This window comes from Callospermophilus lateralis (genome assembly GCF_048772815.1).
Source record: "Callospermophilus lateralis isolate mCalLat2 chromosome 11 unlocalized genomic scaffold, mCalLat2.hap1 SUPER_11_unloc_3, whole genome shotgun sequence".
Classification (NCBI taxonomy): Eukaryota; Metazoa; Chordata; class Mammalia; order Rodentia; family Sciuridae; genus Callospermophilus; species Callospermophilus lateralis.
This window is the reverse complement of record NW_027510155.1, coordinates 2101389-2126341: the sequence shown is the minus strand read 5'-3', so window position 1 is coordinate 2126341 and position 24953 is coordinate 2101389. Positions and strand designations below refer to the sequence as shown.

At 47.9% G+C, this 24953-nt stretch overlaps 2 pseudogenes; one reads left to right on the top strand and one right to left on the bottom strand.

Moving 5' to 3' along the window:
* Positions 1–1263: 1263 nt before the first annotated feature.
* LOC143637804 (gamma-tubulin complex component 2-like) lies at positions 1264–16271 on the bottom strand (annotated as a pseudogene).
* A 1720-nt stretch (positions 16272–17991) lies between these two features.
* LOC143385822 (zinc finger protein 511-like) lies at positions 17992–20164 on the top strand (annotated as a pseudogene).
* Positions 20165–24953: the final 4789 nt, after the last annotated feature.

The following is a 24953-nucleotide window of genomic DNA, read 5'->3' as shown; positions in this document are numbered from 1 at the left end:
CAGCCCTGGCTCTGCAGATGCTCCTCTGCAAGGCAGCCACCACAGCTGCCCACCCTGGAACCTGTCTCAGGAAACCTCCTCTGTGAGGCTCCAAGCCTCCAGAAACAGGCCTCTGGTTACCACTCCTCCTGGGCCCCTCCTCACTGCCCACTAGGCAGATGTGTGGAACTGGATTTTTTTTTAAGAAAGAGTGAGAGAGAGGAGAGAGAGGGAGAGAGAATTTTAATATTTATTTTTTAGTATTTGGCGGACACAACATCTTTGTCTGTATGTGGTGCTGAGGATCGAACCCGGGCCGCACGCATGCCAGGCGAGCGCGCTACCGCTTGAGCCACATCCCCAGCCCTCGAACTGGATTTTAAAAATGATATACATGAAATTCATCAGAAGGGCAGCTTGACTTGGGCATGACCAGAACATGCTACCCTGGCCAAGCAGTGCCACAGCTGGGCTGCCCACTGCAGAACGTCAGTCATTTAGTGAGCAATGCCAGCATCTGATGAACAGAGGGAACCCAGCCCTCAGGGGACAGGAGAAGGGTCTCGGCACCACTCCTCAGGAGGTGCACCTCAGGGAGGAGGCAGCTGCCTGGGCACCAGAGGAATGGCTTCACAGCAAGGTCCACTGCTGCACCCTAGTTTCTGAAGCAAGCAGTGCTGAGAACCTGCAGCCCTAGTCCGCAGGCAGCTCTCATCCCCTACACCATGGTTTTTTTGGGGGATAGCAGGGATTGAACTCAAGGGCACTCAACCACTGAGCCACTTCCCCGGCCCTATTTTGTATTTTATTTAGAGACAGGGTCTTAATGAGTTGCTTAGCATCTTACCATTGCTGAGGCTGGCTTTGATCTTGCAATCCTCCTGCCTCAACCACCCGAACTGCTGGGATTACATGCGTGCACCACCACGCCACACACCTATACCACATCTTATAATCAAATGCCTTGTTTTTACTTTGTCTTTATTTGAGACAAAAAACACCAAAAAAGGTGAAGCCTGATTTTAGAAGATAAATCAGGTAAGTCCAGGAGACCTCACCCTGCTCTGGGCAGCTTGCCCATCAAGACACCCAGCACCTGGAGAACGAGGAGCCCTGAGCTAGACAGCAATACAGACAGCACTCTACAGCAATGACACACTCCACACACGTGTCTAAGTAGGACAACCGCAAAATACGTGCTCAAGGAAGGGGGTGCTCAGACCCAAGCCCATCTGCACTATGGCACACCTGGCCCAGCCCTTCCTCTGAGCTGCAGCCAGGGGCTCACTGTGTGGCGACCGCCACCCTGGGTGTTTGTGCTGGGGGTCCCCGCAGGACGAGCACTTGAGGGGCTGCCTTCTGGCTCCTCTCTGCAGACAGGTGCTCTAGGCGCTCCGTGTAGAAGCCGTTAAAGTCCAGCCTGTGAGGAGGGAAAGAGAGCCAGGGTTCATGGAGAGGTGGGCAAAGCCCCACTGAGACGCATGGCTGTAGGGACCTGCAAGGACGCAGTGCTGGTGGCACCATTTCTCCACACAGGTAGGGGTCAAATTAGACACAACTCAAGGCCCTCTCCTGGCTGAAGGCAAGGGGTGTTTGCGCTACCTGCCTGTGCAAGCCCCCCAGCACAAGCCTCAGCTCTTTATGCAAATCTGAGAAGGGATCTTGAAACACACAGGAACCAAAAGGCAGACAGCAGTGCTGACGGGCATCTTGGCAGCCTTCTCCTAGAGGGTAAGGACACTGGAGCACATAGACTCCTCTCCTGGCCTCTGACACATCACCTAGCCACAGGAGCCTGAGGGGACCCCAGGGATGGGAACTTGGCAGCAAGTCTGAGTGCTGGGCCACCTCAGAAGCCCCCACTCAGGAACTGGGACATGGCTGAATGGCACAGTGCACCAGGTGGTCCCACTGTCCACGCGGGCACATTCCCAAGGGCATGCGGGACATCACCCTCTCCTGGCGAAAGCTGTGAACCCTTTCTCAAGGCCTCCCACTTCCTCCAGCTCAAGAAGCCCTAGATAGATCCTTTTCCTTCCACCATCCTACCAAGGGAGGGGGAGCAAGGGTCCAGGGGAAGGGGCATTGGCAGGTGGCAACAGACCTGGAAATGACACTGGCCATGCCATGCTCACAGTCGCTAGTGCTGTAGACACTCAGACGGGCCAGCAGGTCTAGCAGGTGGGCGGAGAAGTTCTTATCAAAGCTGTTGATGGTGGTCTCAAAGCCAGAGACCAGATGAAGGGCATCCACGTGCTCAGCCAGGCACTAGAAACATAGCCCAGGGTAGTGAGTGCCTGCGGCCCAATTGGCAGTCAGCCTCTGCACTGAGCCCATGGGCATTTGCTTCTTTCTCCTTCCCTGCTCCTTTTTAAATTAAAAGAAAAAAAAGGAGTACTGGAACATTTTCACACAACAAAATACAGGAAATTAGGATGTCAACAAATTCCTGAGGCCGTGGCACACAGTAAGACAGCAAACACCCGGCGGGCTGGGACTTTTGTAGGCCTCACACAATTAAGAGCCAAAGGTGGCACACCCTACATTTTCACTCTAGACTTCCAAGCTCAGCCACTTTCTCCTGGTCACTTCTCAAGAAGCAAGACAAACTGTCTCCCACCCTTCCTGGCCTCAGGCCCCACATGCTGCCCTGCCTCCTCTCTGCTAGCTGCAGTGTGAGGGCCCTGCTCCCACCTCTCACCTTGGGTACCTGACAGGCCACCTACAGTTCCCACCAGTGTCAGGCCCTCATCACATCCATGCAGTTGTTCTACAGGTGACGGTGGCCACACCCCTGAGCCCAGAAGGCTGGATGGGAACTCCTATGGCCCTGTGGAACCCAACTGAGTCTTCTCATCACAGGGGTGACAACCACAAGAGTGGGTATGTGACTCCTTGGGTCTAGAAAAGCCTTCAGGCTATGCACCTTTTTGGCAGTCTCCTTCCGGGGGTGCTCCTCAGCCTGCTCAGACTCTGTGGGTGGCCCCAGCATGGTGCCCTATTCCAGTGCCCGCCAGCCCAGCTCACTATCCAGTTTCATGCTCTGTGTAAATTTCTAGAGCAGGGTCAAGAGAAAATGCTTGTTAGCTCCAACGGTAATGTTCTACAGAAAACACTTGAGTTTCTGCAGGAGCTGAGGGCTGTGCCCATTCTGAAGGTACGGACACTCAGGTGCCTGTAGGAAGGAAGGGTGCAGGTAAGAGGGCATCAGCTAAGCCACAACCTCCTGGGGATCAGCAGCTGATTTTCTGAAAACAAAACCTGTACATGAGTTTCCCTACTCTGGAACTCAAGATGGCTCCTAAGTATCTAAGGATAGGCTCCACATGTATTCTCCTGTAACCTGCCACCATGTATGTCTCCCACCTCCCAGATCTTGACCCCTCCCCACGTGCTGTCTGCAGAGCATGCTCATGCTCCCCAGTCTTCAGCCCCCAGGCTGCCCCTTCTGCCCACTGACACTTGCTTTCTGTACTGTTTGGGGGCAAGTACTTACGACAAGTTCCTGAAGAATACTTAGGCACATCAAAAAATTCAAGGTTTAATAAAAAACACAAAGGGATTCAAAAAGGACCAGGGCAGGACCCCAAGGAAGCCCATGTTCAGGAAGCAATGTACTGGTCGGGAAGACCCAGCGGCTCTGCCAGCACTGGAGATGGCACGGGCAGGGCTGCATGCCACAATGGCCCAAACCATCCACCCCACCTTACCTGCATGCAGTTGGTGAACATGACACACACAGACATGAGCTTGGAAAAGACCTTCAGCAGCTCAGGATTAGTCAGCATGCAGTCCTTCAGGCAGGTGTCCAAGAAGCTCGGTTGGTGGCCAAGGACATCGTCGATGTTGGAGGCCTGTGAAGGGCTGAGGCTCAGCACTGCCACAGTAGCACCCAGCCTGACCCTCAGAAACATTGCTAAATACAGCTCTGGCCTGTGATATATAGGGAAGTACCTGTCGCACAGCCACCTCCTATCTCCCTCGCGTCATTGTGTCAGAGAGATGCTGCTGCCTGCTCTCTGCTTCCTCCCTCCAACAGGACATGCTCACGGCAGCCCCAGCATGTGGCTCCCGAGATGCTGCTGTGCAACACCCCAGGCTAGGAGAGCCTTTCCAGCACCAGGATTCAGGAGCTGAAACTCACGGACTTGAGGTTTTTCTCAAGGATGTGCCAGGTTGGCTCCATCACTTCAAACATCATGTAGTACTGGATGTTCTGAACAAAGTTGAGCATCCGCTGCCACAGAGTGAAGGCTCCCGCGAAACTGAGGGAACAAGGGTTGGTTGCAGGGGAGCCAGCAGAGCTGGGCCTCTACTGTGTCCCACATGCTGCCCACCAGCAGAGTGGACTCTCATGGCCACAGCTCCTGCATGCTGCTGACAGCTCAGACGCCTCAGTGCTGCACCTAGGGACACTGCTCCTACCTCTGGCTGCATCAGGCTATCAGGTAAGCAACACGTCTAGCAGACTTTGCAGGGATGTGTCAAGCAGCCCACCGTGGACACAGAGAACAGCCTCTTTGGTTATCTATGGCAACAGGGCTGGTAGGCGACCAACATGGGAACAACTACTACAAAGACTCCATATTTTGTGTCTTATTGAGGCAAATTCTTAAATATTACATCAACTGTTTCTCCACACAGGACTTGTTGCCACAGACCAGGGCACAGAAGGCCTGTGAGTGGAGCAATTCCCACACACTGCTGCTGTGTGCACTCAGGAGAGGGGACAAAGGCTCCCACCCTCAGGAGGGGCTTGGGTCCTGCAGAGAGACCCAGGTGGGCAGGTACCATGCCATCAAAGGACTGAGGAGAAGGCTGTGGCTGTGAAGGTCTAAAAGCAAAGCCACCGCTCCTGGAGGGAACAGGAAGGACTCTGATGGACGTACCACTTTGCAGAATACAGGGCGCACTGCTTGGCCGTCCTGTTGCTGATCCAAACACTGCACAGCTGCCGCTCCACGTGCTTACAGTAGAACATGTGCCTAAAGAGCATCTGGTAGCGAGTCAGTGCCTTTCTGCAAGAAGGATGCCCAGGCAGGGGTCAGCAGGAGGCCTGTGCCCAGACAGGCATCACCAGAGGTGAGGAGGCCCATGAGGAGGCTCTTGCTTCCTGCAGCCTGAATGGACAGCCAGGTCCTCACCTGTTGATGATCAGTGACAGGGGCCACTTGACGATATAGTTAAAGGAGAAGGCCTCCAGGCCACTCAGTGTGAGCTCAGTGGGATCAGCATGGGTCATTGCCTTTTCCTGCTTGGTCTCGATGGCCAGAACCCGCAAGAGCTGAGTGATGAGGTCATGAGGCATCAGGTCAATCTGGGGGCAAAAGCAGTAAACAAAGCATCCAGTTTTCAGAAGAAAAGACCAGAGACATTCCAGGCCTTCACTCAGTCCTGCCTATCAGGACCTGGAGAAGCAAATTAGGTTCCTAAATCCTGACCCTTGATATTAGGTGCTGGCTTGAAAGGCCACACAATTACCCATCAATCCTAATTCAAAACTCACTAGGGATGCAGCTCAGTGGTGTGAGGTGGCCCTGGTTCCAACCCCAGCACTGCAGAGAAAAACAAAAACTATACCTCCCAATAAGACAGGAAAAGAAAGAAAAAAGCAGATGACTTTCTATATGCCTCCTGCTGCTGGTATAAAGAAGAAACCACAAGGAAGACTGGATAAACAGTTCCTGAAGGTTGACACCTTTCTTCCACAACTTATGTGGTGGGAGACAGGACCATAATCACAGGCTATGGGGCTCAGTGGTAGTGCACTTGCCTCACAGGCAGGCACAAGGCCCAGTGCTCAGTCCCCAGCACTGCAAAAACTCCGTAAGATTTTAAGAATAGAAACTACAGACAAATTGTACTGTCCACAACATTGATTCAGTCAAACGTTTCTTAAGTGCCAACTGCATGCAGAACAGTGTGACAAGAGTTCCCACAAATCATGAAAATGACACAAGAAAAAACAAAGGAAAAGAATAAGTGGGGGCAAAGAATAAAGGAAGAAGAAACACAACCCATGAACAGATTAGTTGCCCACCAGATTTAACACACAAGTGCCCCTCCTGCCCATCAGCAGCACAGAGGGCAGATGGGGATATCCGATGGGCATCCTCAACTCCTCAGACAAGGACTGAGACTCAGTCTCAAAGGGGTCAGCCTAGGTGCACAGGGCACAGGCACTGACCCAGTGAGTCACTACTTAGAATTTATCCCATGAAATCACTCCTAAGTTAAGAAGTGCCAAAACACACAAAGCAAGAAAGGGCAGAATTAGAGGGAAAATGAAGTTCAATCAGAGTAGTGGAGACCCAGTACCCAGGTGAGAGGGTAAGACGGGAGAGGACCCACGTGAACAGTGGGCAGCCTGACACCTACAGAGCAGCAGCAGCACACTGCTCCAGAGGGCATGTGGACCTTCTCCAGGTATCTGTGAGGCCTGGGCAAGTCTTTTTTGTTTTTTGTGGTGCTAGGAATTAAACACAGAGCTTGACATCTGCCAGGTAAGTGGAGTACCACTGAGCTACATACTAACATTCCCCAGAGAAGTCACATTTTTTACAAAACTGGGATCAAAGTATATTCTCCAAGTACAATGGACCAGAATTAAATATAAGTAACGGGGAAAAAGGGAAAGTTTATAATATATGGAAATTTAACACACCAAATCAATGGGTCAAAGAAGAAATCTCAAGAGACGTTAACAACTACCTTAAGAGGAATGGACACACAATACACAGAACTCACAGGAGGCAGTAAAAAAGTGCTCTCACAACATTCACAAAGGAGTGCCTCAAACCAGGCCCTGACCCCATGGCCCGGGACACCAGGAGGGGAGAGGGCTACACCAGTGCCCTCACCCCAGGGCCCTGGATACCAGGAGGAGAGTGAAGTAAACCCCGAGCAGCAGAAAGAAAGGCAAGAAAGCAAACAGCAGAGCACAGCAGAGGAGACTAACAAGCCTAGGTTCTCCTGAAACAGCCATGAAATTGACAACATTTTAGCTACACTGAGAAAGACAAGAGGACTCATCACTAAACTCTGAAATGAGGGCAGAGTCCCCTGCACTGCACACCAGCACACAACTGCCCAGCAGAGACGGGCAGGAGCAGCACGTGGCTTGATGGGGTCTGGAGGGTCTGAAAGGAAACCCCATCCAACCTCAAACAGAGCACACTCCCAAACTCTCCCAAGATCACGAGGAGGCGCACATGACCCTGGCAGGCCAGCACTACCTGATGCTGAACCAAACCAACACACTGCAGGAACCAACTGACAGGCATCCCTGGACATGCAGTGAGGGCTGGCAAACCAGAGCGCCACCCAGACATGTGACAACCCTGGCCAACTTGGAAGATGCTGGGCGGGGCTCCGCCCACCCCGCTTCAGGCACCTCAGGAGCAGGCTGCTATGCTGGGAGCCCCACGCACCCACCTTCAGGTCGTCCTTGAAGGGATCAGTGTTGGCAGTGCTCACGCGCAGGGCCAGCTCCAGCAGCACCTCCAGGTGTGTGGGCGTGATGTCCTCTACCAGCTTTCTGAGCTCCTCCTCAGTGAGGTCCGTGAAGTGCACAAAGAAGTCGCCCTGGTCCATCAGGAAGTAGCGCTTGATAGACCTGTGCCAGGGAGGAGGTGAGGAGGTGCTGAGCATGCAGCTCAGGGCTGCCACCCTGGAGCACAGCCATCTCACAGTGGGACCAGGCAAGACAGTTCTGTGGGCACAGTACCCTGGGACTCAAGAGACCTACACTAGACAGGGCCACCTCAGCCCACAGAACAGGTGACACAGGTGCCAGGTCCCAGGCGGCCAGATAGCTCTTACAGGGATAAAGACAACTATTAGGAGGAACATGATACCCTCAGTCCCAGGCCCTGAGCACCCTACTTGCTGTGCTGAAGGGTGAGCAAAGCACAACCTCAGGTGGGCCACCAGCTCTTTCTCCTCCAACAGGAAGTCCAGCAGCACCTTGCTGGCATAGTTGAATGCCTTCTCAATCTGCTCCACATATGCTCGCTCTTTGAGTGTGTAGATGATCTCTTTGGCCACGGGGCAGGTGACGTCGTGACCACACTCTCTGACCACATTGAGGTACTTTCCTGATAAGAGGAAGGTGAAGTTGAGGAGTTGCCACACCGACCTCCGCCCAGAGCCTCATTAGCCCAACAAGCATGGGGCAGAGGGCTGGGCACAGTGCAGACTTTTGTTCACACTCCACTCTAGCTGGAAAGACAACCAACACCAGTGGACAGGGCCAAAAGCCCGCCTGGCCTGCAGAGGCTTCTCACACGTGGGGTTTTCCAATCAAGAGAGTGGAAGTAACTTCACATGGGCCTGAGGAGAACCAGGGTGCTAAATCACCTACTGGGCCCTTTCTGTGCCAGTTCAGCTTTCAGAACCCACACACCACAGTCCTGGGGGCCACTAGCACCTAAATCGGATCCTAACCTCATTCGGACTGACTAAAATGAAGGTCGTGTGTATCCTCAATGGTTTTTCCCATAGTGGTGACATTTTAGAAGTTAAAAAACAAAGATGTAAAGGATTGAGACAGCTTCCTGGTCAGGGCATGGAATAAACAAGGCCACTGCCTGAGTGTTCAGGACCCACCAGAGGCCAGCAGCCTGGTACACAAGAAGACCCCCTGGGCAAAATCACCCCATGGGCACTGGAGCTAGAAGGCTGCAACCATCCCAGTAGGGATGTGCTATAGCAGGAGGCCACAATCTCCCTGGGAAGGCCCCCTGGGTTGAGAGCTCCACACCATGGAGTCACCTGTGCTGAGGATCTTGCCAGCCACCTTCTTCAGGAAGGATGGGATCTGCTGCTGCACCATGGTGTATCGCTGGTCCCAATACTTGTCGTTGTAGTCTTCCTGAATCTTCTCCTTCCGAGGTTCATGCTCTTCCACCATGAACTCACTGGAAGCCACAGACAGATGCTCAGGCCACCATGGAGTGCCACTTCCAGAGAGGTCTTACCAGGGCAAGGTGACTCGCCATAGTTACCTCTCAGCTGTGAGTTAAAATGAACCTCCGACCTCACTTTGGAGTAATCAATGACCCTAGGTCAGAGGCAGGTGGTCCGATACTGCATATCTATCCTTCCCTTAGCACAGGCCACCCAGTGTCACCAAGGGGAACCAGACACCCTCCACAGAGCCTCTAGCATCACTTGCATACAGCGAGGTAGAAGCTGGGTTCCTTGATAGGCCCACCACAACAATAGCAAAGAAAAGGGAATGGGATGTAGCTGCGTAGAAGAGGGAGTGCTCAACATGGAAGGCCCCAGTTTTGAGCATCAAAAGAAAAAGAAACACAATTCTATGTCATAAATATACTTCAAAAAGTTTTGACAAGCACATCTCAACACCACAGAACCCCTAAGGAACTGGCCCATTTTTGTCCTATGAATTTGGAGGCATCATGCTGAGGAGACGCCCCCACATCAAGGTGACTGTGGACTGACTCCAGGTGACCCCAAAAGCTTCACTCAGCAGAAAAAAGCTGCAGAGCAACATCCCATCCCAGATTCTCCCTGGGTGGCAGCAGATTGCACAGGGAGATGCAGGCAGGCATGGCTGCTTTCTGAAGCCCTACCTGTAAGGGTCATGGATGATGCCCCTGTAGATCCACTTTGGTCAGGTACAGGCACAGCTCCTGCGCCTGGCTGTCCCCCGTATAGTTAAAGGTCCTGTCATGCAGAAGGCTCAGTGTAGACCTGCCCATGCACTCCCCTCTATCCACCTAGGTGGCTGCAGAAGGAGAGACGCTCACTGCCTATGAAATGCCTCCTGGTCCACCCTAACCTTGCTGGATAGTGCTTCTCCCTGGGAACGCCCAGATGGTAAAGCTGTAGCTGTTAACTAAAGCTCATCAAAGAAAGCTTATAGGGCCTTCCGCATGCAGACCACTAACATGGCAAGCCACAGGCTTTGCCTCAGGACCATACTCCAGAAAGTCAACCCTGAGTGAGTGTCCTGCCCATCCTGGGCTCCCTCCACATGTGCTATCAGGAGCCTGCCACCTGCTGCCCTCCATCAGGCAGGAACATACAAAGGGAGGCCAAGATGTCCATAGTGCACATGGCTGGCTGGATGTAGAACCAGAGCTTCTGCAGTGACAACAGGCCCTGCCTGTGCAGCTGCTACAGCTGAGTGATTAGAATAAGGTACTCCTTTACCAGGGTTCTCATGGCAGCCGCCAGGGCATGGTTCACCTGCCCATATTCAAAGGAAGATTTTTCTTCAATGAACCTACAGGAAAAATGCATCAAACATCCTTGAAAAGGCAAAACTCACATTTTCAGATCTTCTAAGTCTCTCCTCATCCAGGAAGCAAATGACACTCAAGCCCTCACCCCCAAAGGAACCTGTCCCAAGAGGGAGGAGGCCAAGTGGTGATTATCAGACCCTTGCAACATGCCAGGAGCAAGGGAGGAGGTGTTTCTGCAGCAAACAGGCCTGACCTCCTTCCCATGTCGCAAACTCTCAAGCCCAGCCCACCTGGTCACGGTGGAGTAGCTGGCGGCCACAGGGAGGATTCTGTTCACCAGCTCCCGGATGGACAGGTCCAGGTTGGGGTCCACAAGGAAAGTGCGGTTCTGTCTCCCAGCCAGGGGCTGGGCAGTGATGTACCTACCATCAACACCCACCAGCACGTAGAGCAGGTGCTCTACCACAGCTGACTCCTGGGAGGCCAATGGCAGCGTGCCTGCAGGACACAGACATGCTGGGAGCCCAGCCTCCCCAAAGACCAGTCATTCTTGCCTGTTCCCTTCTTGGTAACCCCCCACACACTGATGGACACAATCAGCAAGCCACTACCCTAGCCTGGACAGGTCCCCCTGTAGCACCACGGGCATTAGCAGGATATATGCCTGGACACTGCAGGGTCCTCCTTAGGCCAAGCAAATGAAAACCTATGCTAGGCCAAGCCCAGTGACATACTCCTTAATCCCAGAAGCTTTGGAGGCTGATGCAGGAGGATCTCAATTTTAAAGACAGCCTCAGCAACTTGGCAAGGCCCTAAGCAACTTAGCAAGACTCTGTCTCAAAATAAAAAAATAAAAAGGGCTGGGGATGTGGCTCAGTGGTAAAATGTTCCTGAGTTCAATCCCTGGTATGAAAAAGAAAAAGAAAATGAAATCCTATGCAGTATTAGCTGCCTGTCACTTAGCAAGGGGAGCTCAGAGACCCTGGGCAGCCAGGTAACCAGCCTCTACAGTCACAACTGAGAAGCCCAGGCTGTGCACAGACAAGAAAGGCCTTTAAAACAATATCTTCTTGAATTCCAAGAAACTATCTGTTTCGAACACAGGACCAAATGGTGCAGGCACAGTGAGGTTTCCCTATGACCATCCAAGGAACCTGTAAGGATAGTCAGAGGACACCTACTGAGGCTACCCTCCAGCATCTCCTGCCATCCCGAGATGCCTGCCGGTGCCTGCAGCACCTGAGGCAGCTCAGGAAGATGTTGAATGACAAACTTTGGTTTGACAAAATTTCTGTTAGCCCTGCACACTGCTGTGCAAGGCAGTGTCCGGTGACCACAAGATAGATACAAAAATCAGGGTGAAAATGTGATCTGTGATCATTCTCCAGCAATGCCAGACACAAGTCAGACCCACGATCTCAAGTCCCACTTCTCTCCGTTGCTCCAGTGACCCTCAGCAGAGGATGGTGGCCCAAGGCCTCGCCAACTCCTTGACATGGAGTGACAAGATTCAAGGCACTGCAAAGATCTGTACACAGGGCACCTGGGGGTGGTGACAGCATGATGTGGCAAGGCCAGTCGGTTCCAGAACAGCCACAAGTGGGGTGTCCTGAGAGTATGGGGACCCAGGTCCCTAAGGCCTGCCCACAGCTGCACAGGCTTCCATCAAACCACTCACCAACATACCCAGGGTCAGTGTGTAGTATTCCTGTCACATAATATCTCCCTCCTTTGTGCAGCCGTTTCCAGAATGGGGAAATACATTTTCTTATAAGATGCCCTACAGGTTCTAAAACCATCTCTCATGCTCCTTGCCAGCACGGACAGCAGACTTCAGGTCTCACGCCTTCTTCTCTGCCTCTCCAGGGCTGCCCAGGATTCCAGTTAGGTTCTTGTGGGGTCTGGAATCTTATTTTTTAATTGCTTCACAATTTTGCAAGAATTGTGCCACTCCAGAGTCTAGGCCACAGCAAGCACTTCCTGACTCTCCAGTGGACAGCTCCTGGTTCTGCCCATGAGTCTGCCTGCCCTGTGTTGAGGCCACTCAATAGGACCCCAGCTGAATTTCAGCTGTGCGTTGTCAGCTTAAGTTACAACTGAAAAGACACACACAGATAGATCATTTTCTATACCTTGTCACTGACTTGCAACAGGATCACATTTGCCTGGGGACAGGAGAAAAGTGCTGGACTTTACCCACCATCCTGTGCAGGCAAGAGCGATTTCCCACTGACACTGCATGGAGCCAGGTGTGCCACTCCACACTTTCTCTTGATCCAACTGCGAGCCAATGAGCAGGATGCTACAGCTATGCTACATTCTTGATTTGTAGCCTCGTTTCTCAGTCCGGAAAAAGGACTTACGAACTGCTGCATACAACCTGTGGTGTGCCAGTACATAGTTCCAGATCCCCAACGGCCTGTCCTGAAACAACCACACCATGTACCAGACACAGGACTTTCAAGGCCTTGGAGAAAACAGTGCTAACTCAAGCACCATTGCAGAACCCAAGGTCATTACAAACCATTCCAGACACCAGGACACACACTTGGGAGGAGCCAGCTGCAGCCTGCCCCACAACTCTAGTGAGAGGGCACAAGATGAGCCAGGTGAAGACCCCAGCAAGTCAGTGTCTGCTGTGGGCAGGGACAGAATGTGGAGCATGGCCAGCCTGCCCACAACAGCATGCTGAGAACAGGCATGTCACCTGTGGTCTCCTTCCCTGCCCAGCATCACCGTGCAAGCAACTCATCGTGAAATCCCCGGGTATCAGACGGTGAAGACATGACATACCTATGGGTAAAGCCACATCTGAGCTCAAGCTGGAGCCAGTTAGGAAATCCCCGACCAGAGTTGGTCTCTCATACACCCAAGCTGGGAAGACAGGGAGCTGCTGGCCTGAATTTTTTTTTTTTTGCTTATCTTGAAGCATCTTTCTTGTAAGTTCCAGAGACTAACAAAAATATTTTAAAAACAAAAACAGAAGATACACATCAGTGCAATGAGAACCAAGACATTTGTGGAAATGACCCATCTGTGGCAGAGAAAGAACAAACTTACACACAAAGCTTAATTATGTGGAAACAAGATATATTTCCACCTGCCACTCATGATGCAAAGCCTGGGGAACAAGAGGTGGAAAGACCCAGTCCTCTCCCCAGGCCTTGGCCGAGGCTGAAGTACCAGCAATGTGAGCGTGGGGAGCCTGTGTTTCAGACCAGAACCCTCTGCATGGGAAGAACCCAAGTCACTTTTTCCTGGAAGTGATTAAGTCCAACAGGACTTGCTGGACAAAGAGGCACCAGCAAAGGGCATGCTGGGGAAGGCCCCAGGACAGATCTAGAGGCAGTATCAAGGTCAACCCTCCCAGAGGACTGGACACCAGAGGGTGGCCAGCTCATATTTGGCCAGTCAGCCTGCAGAAGGACCAACTTGGTTTGTTCCAGCAACAGGTACTCATGGGGAGAGTAGTGTGAAGGCTGTATGGTCGAGAACGTAGGCTCCGCACTCGATCGGCAGACATGGCATGCCAACAGCTCAGCTCTGTCCTTAGCACATGTGCTAGGCTATATGACACATGGCAGAATGTGGCTCTAAAGAGTGGTCCAGAGCCACAGAGAAGGGTCTGCATCAGCTATCAAAAACACACCTGAGACTGAGACTCACAAGTACAGACCAGAGCAGGACAATCAAGCCAAGAGCAGCAAGCTCAGGAGAAGAAAATCCAGATGACCTACGAACACAACAGCATCAGAGCCACCACAGGCAGACACATGATGACTGAGAGGTGCAGAGTCAGAACCACTATAGGTTTCAGGAGGGAAATCAGAGTGTGACCCATGTTCCATGAGTCTGTGGCAGGTGGCCCCTACTAGAATCTCACCACCGTTCTTCACTCTTGTGATCCAGAATTCCTGACTGAAGGGCATGATCAGTCTTAGCCTCTCTAAAATTGGATTTGTTCTTAATAGACAATAGAGACAAGCCTGCCCAGCTGGCACCCACTGCTGTTGCTACCGTGGCACCTAGCAGCCATGGTGGACTTGTACCTGCTGTAGTGTGGAGCCTGTGGTCACACTGCCCAGCTGCTTCCTCAGCTCTTCAAACTCCTGCATGGACATCTTGAAGGCCATTGCAGGGCCGCTGAAACTGGTAGTGCTGGAGACCGCAGCAGTGGCTACAAGCTCAGCTCTTTCTTTTGCATTCTGCTGCAAATACTGCAGAGTCTGAAAATATGTAAAATTGTGCATTCACATTGGGCCAGCATGTGCCCCCTTGCCCTGGCAGAGCAAACCCCATCCTTCCTTCCTAACCTACACACCACTTGTGGAGGGCAGGAGACTCCCATGGCCCAACAGCCACATTCTGCTCTCCAGAGGATCATGCTACATGGTATCACTTACCATACCTCCCAAATGTCAGAGGAAGGAATCTCACAGCCTTTTTAAAGAGCCAATACCTTCTTGTGCCACCAAGGAGAAGTTCTTCTCTACGCATCACCTGTGGTTCCTGGGCAGCAGCAACCACCTCCTCTAACCTATCCTGGCACTACTGGTCTATGAGCCCCTGGCACACCCCTCCACACAGCAACCTAGCACACCACTCACTAGCTTTGTCACCTTGATGCACGGTACATGTACTAGGCAGGAGCCCAGCACGACACACGGTAAAAAGCAAAAGCCCACCACTGCAGGGTGCTGTGCCAGTTTCTCAGGTCTATGTCCCTTGTGAGTTACTGTTCATTCTGATTCACCAAGCACACTCCACATGCCCTCAAAGTGTTCCCGGCATGGGATAGGAAAAAGTCAGTAAGAGAAGGGACAGGGTGCACAAGAAGAATACAAGAGGCGTTACCTGCATTGGCACAGGGGTTCCCTGAGTGACCATGGTACATAAGACTCCTCTAGACACTCAAGGGTGCGCCTGACAGACCCTGTCAGGTGGAGCAGAGGATGCACAGGGCATTTACCTCTTTGTCTTCTGTTCTCTTTGACAACAAATACACCAGAGGGTCAAGGTTCCTTGTATTTTTAGACTTCAGCTCATCGTATTTCTTTAGAAAATCTTCAGGAGTACGAGAAAATTCTGCAATTTTGACCTCAAAAACACAAGCATGAGTAATCTGATGGCAATTAAGCAGCTGGAAAATTTTTTAAGAAAATTAAGCACAAGACCAAAAAGAGTTAAATTATATGGGCTAAATAATCACACACCTAAAACTAAGAAAATTGACCTAAACCTTTGATCAAACCTATCCACAATTCCTCTACAGTTTCTCTCACTTTTTGCTTCTTAGACAAGAGCAAATAATAAGCACTTACCTTTTCCTGGTAGCTCACACTTTCATTTCACACTCTGAACTCTAGTCCCCATAGGATTTATTACCATGTATGGCTCTAGGACACATTTAACCCAGTGACTTGTGTATGCTGACGATGACTACAGAAGTTTGCGTGTCTCCCTCCACCCTACCCTATTAGCTTGTCTGACTGTCCTGACTTTTATCCAAAAAAGTGAAACTTCACAGTGTGTTTTAGAAACAGATTTCAAATTTAAAACCATCTTTCACTGAAAATCTTTTTAAATAATGTGTAATGTGACTGAGAAAACACCTTGAAAAAATTCAATGTGTTACAGCGGTAGCTCTTTACCTGTAGGAATGTCCGAGCTTCTGTGAGCCCCTCCCTGGGAAACAGCAGGGTAGCACCTACGTCAGGGTTAAAGCCAGCTCACTTGGGCTTCCAGTGACTCATCTACACAATGTGAAGTTTCAGCAGCTGCTACCAGGAGCCAGGAGAACAGCAGAGTGGAGCATGTCCTTGGCCCATGGGAAGCACTCAACAAGTACTGTGGCTTCCCTCATGGGAGCTGCTGTAACTGCCAGAAACAAGTACCTACCCTGACGTGCATGGCCCTGCAGCAAGGACTAGTGCTCACCTTGGCGTTGTGGGCAGAGACGGTGGTTGTGACATACGGGGTCTGGTTCTTCTGCAGCAGATAGATCTCAGCTCCATCTCCACTGTGGACACGCAACAAGCTGAGCAGCTCATTGACATCATGATGAATCCTAAATTCACTCATGGTTTCAGCTCTGAGGATCAACATCACAAGACACACTCTCCTAAAGGAAAGAATAGAGTTATTCATAAAATTAACCTCTATGTAAAAATTAAAAGATCAAATTTGACTAACTTCATGCTTTGACAAAACAGATCACCTGGCCCAGCCCAGGCCCCCCCACACCACGATGCCCTCCCCCTCCCCTACCCCTGTGCAGTCAGTTCTACTTGTCTCCTTTTCCTCAGGGAGCTGTGGCATGCTAGCTGGCCTCACTGCTTTCACCAGTGCTACACCCTTCTGACAACCCAAAGTGCTGCTCCTTCACAAGTTGGGCTTTTAGCACACTCTACCACTCAGGCAGTGCACGAGGCAGGTTGTGCGAATGGCCCTGTGGGCTCTTCTCTCCTGGGAGACTATGTGCACACTTAGCCCTAGGCCAGCAGGAAGTGGCTGTGCTGCTCCCCTTGGCTAATGCATACACAATAGTGTAAGGCACTGGGTTCAATCCTCTGCACCACATAAAAATAAATAAAACTTTTTAGTTGTTCATTTACAACTAAAAAGAATTAAAAAGATTTCATATGAACAATTCAAAACACCTATGTGTGGGTTCTTAAGTTAGGATCCACAAATAATAAAAGAACCCTTAAAGATAATCATAATCATTTGTCTGTGAATTTTGTGAGGAAATGGTCTTGCAACAAATTTTTAAAGGTTCTGTGACCCAAAAGGTTAAAAAGTACTGCACCAACAGCTCAGACAGAAACAGCTGTTGAGTTAGACTTCAAGAACCGGAGACCCAGCACACACTCCCACAGCATGCTAATTTTGTAGGGTTCATCAACTGGAACTCTAACCTCAGGGTAATGGAAAGCTTGTTAAATGAACCTCCAGCCCTGGACAAGGTAAGTGTCTCCAAGAATGAAGGTGAGAGGAGGAGGCCTGAAGCGGTGCCCAAGTCCCCAGCACCTTACTTTCCAATCAAGAGGCGCTCATGTAACCACAGTAATGGAACAGGGCCTCTATTCCTTGGCACTGCACACAGGTACACAGAAGCCATGCTCAAAGATGAACCATTCCACAAAGTGGGGTGACCCATACCTGCAATCCCAGAGACTCAGGAGGTTGAGGCACGAGGACCGTAAGCTCAAGCCCTGGCTCAAAATCAACGGGGTTGGGGATGGAGCAGGTGGTAAAGCGCTCGTGGGTTCAAGCCCCAGCGCCAAAAAAGTAGAAACCGCGGCGCTGGGAGAGTGAAGGCTCCACGCCGCCGACTAGGTAAGGTTGTCCTCCGACTTTCGTCCCCCTGCACGGCGGTGGGCTCGGGTGGCAGCACCGCCTGGGACCTCCTCGCCCCGTTACCTGTGATGGACAGTGGAGGAGCCGGGAGAGGCAGAGCCCGCAGGACACAGGCAGGGCCGCCGGGCAGAGTTCGGGAAGCCCCCGCAGTTCGGCCGGCGGAGGCAGGTCACAGTGGAACGCCAACTTCCCCGTCCAGTGGCCCAGCTGCAGGGCCGTTCCGGGGCCGGGGAGAGGCGGCCGCATCCTGCCGGTGCAGGCGGGCGGAGAATGCGGCCTGAGGGGCAGGGGCAGAGGGAGGGGCAGGGGCAGAAGCTGCAAGAACCAGCTAAGCGCCGACTCACCTCCGCCGCCACCATAGCCGCTGCGCTCGCGGGCCGCCCCAGGAAGCGCAGCTACGTCACGTCCGGCTCGACGGGCTGCAGCGCCGCCGCGAAGGGTGATGCTGCTGCCCGCCGCACCGCGCGCCCGCCTGGCCCGCACTCCCGGGGCGGCCAGCACCTGCCAGTGGAGAGGGACCCCGCGGCCCTGGCGGCGCCCTTCCGCTTTGTGGCACGTCCAGTGCGCCTCCCGCGGGAGCACGAGCTCTTCGAGGTGCAGGGGCGCAGGGGCGGGCCCCGGCCTTAACCTCAGCGCTTGTCTCCTGTAGGACCGGGACGTGCAGAAGCATCTCTACCGGCAGGATGTGCTCACGCAGGTGGCCGAGGAGCCGGAGAGATCCAGGTGAGCGACACCGCCAGCGCCCGTTCCCCCGCACCACCTTGTGCAGCTGAGGGCTCAGATCCCTCCACAGAGACCCTCCGGTGCAAGCGTTGGCACATCTGGTGACTGGCTTCTACTCCGTCTGTGGCCTGTTAGGGAAATTTCATTTTTTAATAAGTAAGGCTTGGAGTGTGGCGCGGTGGCGCACTCCTCGAATCCCAGCGTTCAAGGCCGGCCTGGGTCATGTAGCAAGACCCTGTCTCACTATAAAAATGAAAAGGGCTAGGGTTGTATGTATCTCAGTGGTAGAGCACCCCTGAGTTCAGTTCCCAGTTCCAAAAGAACTTCAGGAGCTTTATTGGGCCTCTTACTCTGGATGAAAAGTCACACTGGGGTTTCTGCTTCAGCCAAGTGTGCCTCCTCCGTTGAGATTAGCCTCCTTTCCCAGGGTGCCTGAGTTCACCTGTCAGATCCCCGGCTGCTGCCAGGTGTTCGCTGCCCTGGAGGACTACCAGCACCATTACAACATGCTACACGGGAATGCCTACTCCCTCTGCAGCCACGCCTTCCCCTCCGGACACCTGCTGGATGCCCTCATTCTGGAGTGGCATGACTCCCTCTTCCAGATCCTGGCGGAGAGGCAGGACATGGTGGGTAATTAATCAGGCTGGGCACACGTTGTGCTAGGGACTTGGATCAGGGAGGTGACACCCTTTCTTTTGCAGTACCAGTGCTTGATTGAAGGTTGCCCAGAGAAGTTTAAGACCAGCCAAGACCAGAAGGATCACATGGTGAGGTTCCACCTGTACCCCGCGGATTTCCGGTTTGATAAGCCCAAGACAAGCAGAGGGTACGTGAGGAGTAGGGTTGTTGGCCGCCTCTGGTCTTAGGAGATGTGAGAGCAGCTTGAATGGGTGGAGGCTTTTTTTGTTTGTATATACCTGCAGGTAGCTGACATTCTGACCATGGGGGTCAGTACTCAAAGGTGTTACACAAATAGGGTAGCCTCCCCGCAAAGGGAAATCTCAGAGGAGTTCCTGGCCAGGAGTAGCAAAACAGGGATGGAGGAATGGCAGGCACTCCTTTCCCATACTTGCATCTGGGCTGAATCCCACATGCCCTAGTTTTCAGAGTTAGGAAGCTGCCAGCAGGGGCCTATGGAGTTCATCCAAAGCCATGAGCATCCTCCCCCTTGGTAGGCTTATACCATGTGGCACCATAAAAACACTATATTTGAAAGACAGAGTATGATCATATTTAAATATATAAAATACAGGGCATAATATGTGAACTGTGACCTTGCCATAAGCATTCACCCCTTTTTTTTGATAGCCTGGAAATTGCACTGTAAAATTAGACTATGCCAACAGAGTAAGAATATCTTCGCAAGAAAAAAAGAGTCCTTTGCTTGAAAGTTTATTTCTGGGGGAAGCCAGGGCTGTGGGAGTTATGCTGAGCCGTTGCTGACACTCTGTCTTCTGCAACCCAGCCATTCGGGGGTCTGATGCTTACCTGTCAACTGCAGTTCTCAGGGATGAAGGGGATGCAATGGAAGTCTGCTCCGAGCCTGCAGCAGCACCCCCAGCACCTGTTGGTGAGAAGCGGACCTACATCCACAGGTCAGTGTGGACATCTTCTTGAGACAGTAACACTGGGCAAGTGTTGGCCCCATGAGGTTGAAAACCAGAACATTCTGGTGTGTTATGAGATAGGTTAGGTAAATTCAGGGCTAGTCGAACTTGTGTTTCCCATTTTTGCACAGATATCCTTCAGTGATTCACGTCCCTGTGTACAGAGCTGAGCAGGGACCTGATCCAGAGTCTAAGCTGATAAAAGGTAGAGACAAAATGATGGCAGAGATGTCAAGCTTTTCATCCTGCTTTGAGTTACCCATTGGGCATCTGCAGGCCTAATTGGAGGGTCAGTGTTTTAGCAAAAGCAGCTTCTAATTCTCTGTTAAAATTTCTCCCTAGAAAAAAATAAAAATATCATATTACATATTTAAGAATTTCCTTATTGACTAAGAGATCACTCAGTGTAAAAGGTATTTATTACAACTTAAGCAGTTCCAAAGAACAAAACACAGATTGCTAATTGTGCATAGATTGAACACATTTTGAAATTGTGCATATTCTGGAAAATAAAATTTTCTTTGTAAAGGTGACCAAACTTCAATATATTATGCAGAACATTCAAAATTCAGTATTTTGAAATATTTAGTTAGAAATTAATTGAAACATCGAGGCATAACTAAATGTCCATTCATGCTTTTTTTTACTTCTTAAATACTTTAATGTAGCAAAGTAGTAACATAAAATTTCAATATACAAACAGTTGCATTGGCAAACAGAGTTTTTTAAAAATTTACTTTCTTAAAATTAAAACATTATGTTTGAATTATTTGAGCAAGATAATAAAAATAAGTTGGTAGATATTGATTAAATAATCTGATTTTCAGGGTTCCCTACAGCAGAATGCATTCTTTGGTCTATCAAAATTCAACTGTTTTATCAGAAGAGTACTTATTATTCTTTAAAAAAATGAAATTCACATTGTATTGTGCTTATGGTGTAATAACTTTGCTGTATTTTTTTTAACAAGTTACCATTTGCCTGTGAGCTAAAAACAAATTTAAATGATTTTAAGTAACTCTTTCATTATAAAGTACTTTGTATGAATGGAAAGCTCAATGCAAATAGATTATAAGGAACACACAAAATTCATGGGGAAATGAATGGTAAACATGAGCAAGTCCTAGTGGATTTTGAATATCTGTCTATGCTCACTGTAAACCTTTGTTGACCTTATATAAATGACTCATTTCACAATCCATTGATAAAATATCACTCCTTCTCTGTAGGTTGTTTTAAAAATCTGGATGGTAATACAGTGCAATGACTATGCTTCCTCATTGCTATGCATGCTTTTAAGAAACCCACTAACTGAGAGAGCTAAAGTGCCTGCTAAAATCTTTCCCAAAGATTGTTTGGTTTTAAACTGCATTTAATGCTGAAGAGAAACATATTCCATGTCCAGGGAAATCATTCTGGTGATGAAGCATTTTGAAGCTTAAAAGAGTGCCTGCCTACCTTCCAGAATTAGACTGCATGGAGGTAATTGAGCCCAATGGCAGTTTTATCCCCAGTGAAATTACTTCCACTGCACAGAGTATATGGTATCTGAAGATTTATCTGACACTCTTGATACCTCAGCAGTGACACTGATGTTGAATGACACATTTGGCATAAGGGAAGGATCATTTCTCTCTAGAATGCTCTATATTTGTTAATTAAATGATCACTGCAGGATGCATCCTCTTCATGAATATAAATTACTAGCCCAGCAAAGGGCTCAGGTTTGTACGCCATCTTTTATTATGAAGGATTTTCAAGGATGCAATGAACCCATTTTACATTGCTAGTTGACATATATTTAGGGATTGCTTTATCTGGCACTGAACATTGTCCTTAAGTAACTGTTATATTCAGGATGTAGCTCAGTAAATATAACAGCTCTTATCCTCAGTTGTGGAAGTTTATTTTTTTTCTTAACTAGGCATGTATTGCCACAAGAATTCTTCACACCCACGCAGTTTGGTAACAGGCTACAATACTTACCTCTATTTCTTTCAATACTCTATTGACAATTGCTGACATGCTATATGCTTAAATTTGGCCACCATTGATTTTTATTTCCACTTTGGCACTATTATTCGAACTCAGTGAGATTTCTAAGTAACAGAATATACGCTGGTAGCTGTGTTTCTCACTGGAATATAAACTCTTTGAGGGCAGAGATTTTTAATCTAATTCACTCATGATATATGGTTCAAATAGTGTCTGGTACATAACAGGTGCTTAGTACATATTTTGGGGTGGACTAAATTGATGATATAGATGAGCAAAAGGAAAGAAGTAAATTTACAATAATATCTTCATTGAAATAACATAAAATGATGGACTCATCCTAAACTATATATTATAAGTGGTGTAACAAATATAGAATAAATTGAACAGAAATACAAATAACTGGGGGAAATGTAATAAATTCCTCACTTTAATGGAGATTTGATTTCCTTTATTCCACTTATTTCTTTGAGCAACTCTCTTAGGTAACCTTCCCACTTGGTAATCATATTTCTGTTTTTATGTAATCTGAATTCTAGACCCCCAACAAGTTGGCCTTTATGTTTTTCTGCTATATTATCAGGGTCACATTTTCTAGGGTTCCGATTTTTTACTATATAATTAATCTAATATATAATACTTAGAATTATTAATTTTTAAAATTGTTCTTATTGATTTTAGATGTAAGAAATTTATATACTGATTATTGTAATTGTTTTTCCAAAACAGGCAATAAAGTGTCTTACTCTAAAAAAAATCAGAATTTTTTGATATTTTATTCCATCGTTTAGAAATTATCATTTCCAAATGGGGTCAATACTTACTGTTCTAACTTCTGACAAGGAATTGTTTAAATAACACTTTGTGATACAACGTGTAAAATAATATTTGCTTAATAATTTTCTAACTGGTGTCTTAAACTGGGAATAGATAAAATTGATGTAATATACTTGCCAAATTTGGAATTTCATGTTGAATTGCATATCATTCAACATTTGCTTGCTGTATCAAGATGGCATTATTATATTCAGTGTTTAAATTTATCAATATTTTAATTACAAAGCCAGATATAAATATAGTAACTAATAAGCTTTTATACAAAATGATACACAAGCCAAAATTTAGTGGTTGTTTTAACATTGAAATCATGGAAGAAACTACAATTATTTTTTAAAAAGTGTTTATAGTGATATCATATTTATGCTAAATGAATTCCAGAGTCTCATGCCAAAACTCATGAGATATTTGCCGTAAAATTTATTGGAAACTTTTCTGGATATATTCATTATTTTTAGACAGTTTTTAACTTTGCCAATATTATTAATATCACTAAAAAGTGAATAACATAATTCCTCATGTTCAAAGTTATTAAAGCCTACTTAAATAATTTCCCACAAAAGAGTTATCTACCTAATGACTGCTTCTATCTGAGATGATATATTGGAGAAAATAAGCACTGAAATTGTCAAAGAATTTTATTTTTATGAAAGCAAGATTTGTACTAATCAAACAACAATAAGTGTTAGCAAGGACATAGGGGAAATGGCACACTCATATATTGTTGGTGGGACTGAAAATTGGTGCAACCAATCTGGAAAGCATTATAGAAATTTCTTAGAAAACTTGGAATGCAACCACTATTTGATCCAGCTATCCCACTCCTCATTCTATACCCCAGGGACTTAAAAACAGCATACTATAGTAAGCAGCTACATCAATGTTTACAGCAGCACAATTCACAATAGCTAAACTGTGGAACCAACCTAGATGCCCTTCAACAGATGAATGGATTAAAAAAAACTGTGGTATTTATACACAATGGAATATTACTCAGCATTAAGATAGAATAAAATTATGGCATTTACAGGTAAATGGATAGAGTTAGAAAATATTATGCTAATCGAAATAAGCCAATCCCAAAAAACCAAAGGCTAGAGGTTCTCTCTGATTAGTGGATGCTGACCCATAATGGGGAAGGGCATGGGGAGAACGGAGGAATTTTGGGCAAAGGGGAGGGAGGAAAGTGGAGTGGGCATGGTGGTAGGAAAGCTGGTAGAATAAGATGGACATCATTACCCTAGGTTCCTGTATGACTGTAAGCATGGTGCGATGCTACATTGAGTACAACCAGAGAAATGAAAAGTTGTGCTGCAATTGTGTACAATGAATCAAAATGCATTCTTCTGTCATATATACCTAATTAGAATAAATAAATAAATAAGTACACATCTTTTAAAAATGTATTTAATGTATTTAATAAGAACTTTAAATGACTTTTTGAATTCTTGACTATTATGAAGAATATTTCTAATTTATTCTGCTCAAGAATATGGTTTGCATTTATACAGAGTATTATAACAAGAATCATAAATCTTGTAATAGTTATCATTAAGTATGTTCTTTATTAAATATTAATCCATCCATCAATCAAGGAAGATTATTTTTTCTAATTTATACAAAAGCACTGAGTAGACTACAGCCAAATTTTTAGGTTTCCCCATCCAAACAATATTGACCATAGGTTTTTGAAAATACACCTTGTAATTAAGGTAATTTTATTCTATACTTATTTTGATAATGAGAAAACATTAATTGAATTTCATATAATGTGTTTTCCATAGATGTTGATATAACCATGTGATCTTTTATTCCTAAATCCTTAAATTTGGGGGGGGCATTACATATTTTATTTTTATATAATCAATTCATTGTGCTAATATCCTGTTTAGGAATTTTGTACCATGTCAAGATTAAGGTAGGCTTTTAGATATCCTTTTTCAAATTGTCACGATCTGTTTTGGTTATACTAGACTTGCAGATCTGGTTGGAAAGGGCAGCCTCTTCCATTACTTGAAAGATTTTGAATTAATCAATTCTGGAGGGAAAAGATCAAACTAATCTGCAAAATCATCTGACCTTTGATATTTTATTTGGGATAATACTATTTTTAAAAAAATTAAATATCTCAATTTATTAGTTTTAAAATAAGACTTTCTATCTTCTCAGGATCAGTCTTTATATTTTGTAGTTTTCCAGGAATTTGCTTATTTTGTCTGTTTTTATATATATAGGCATT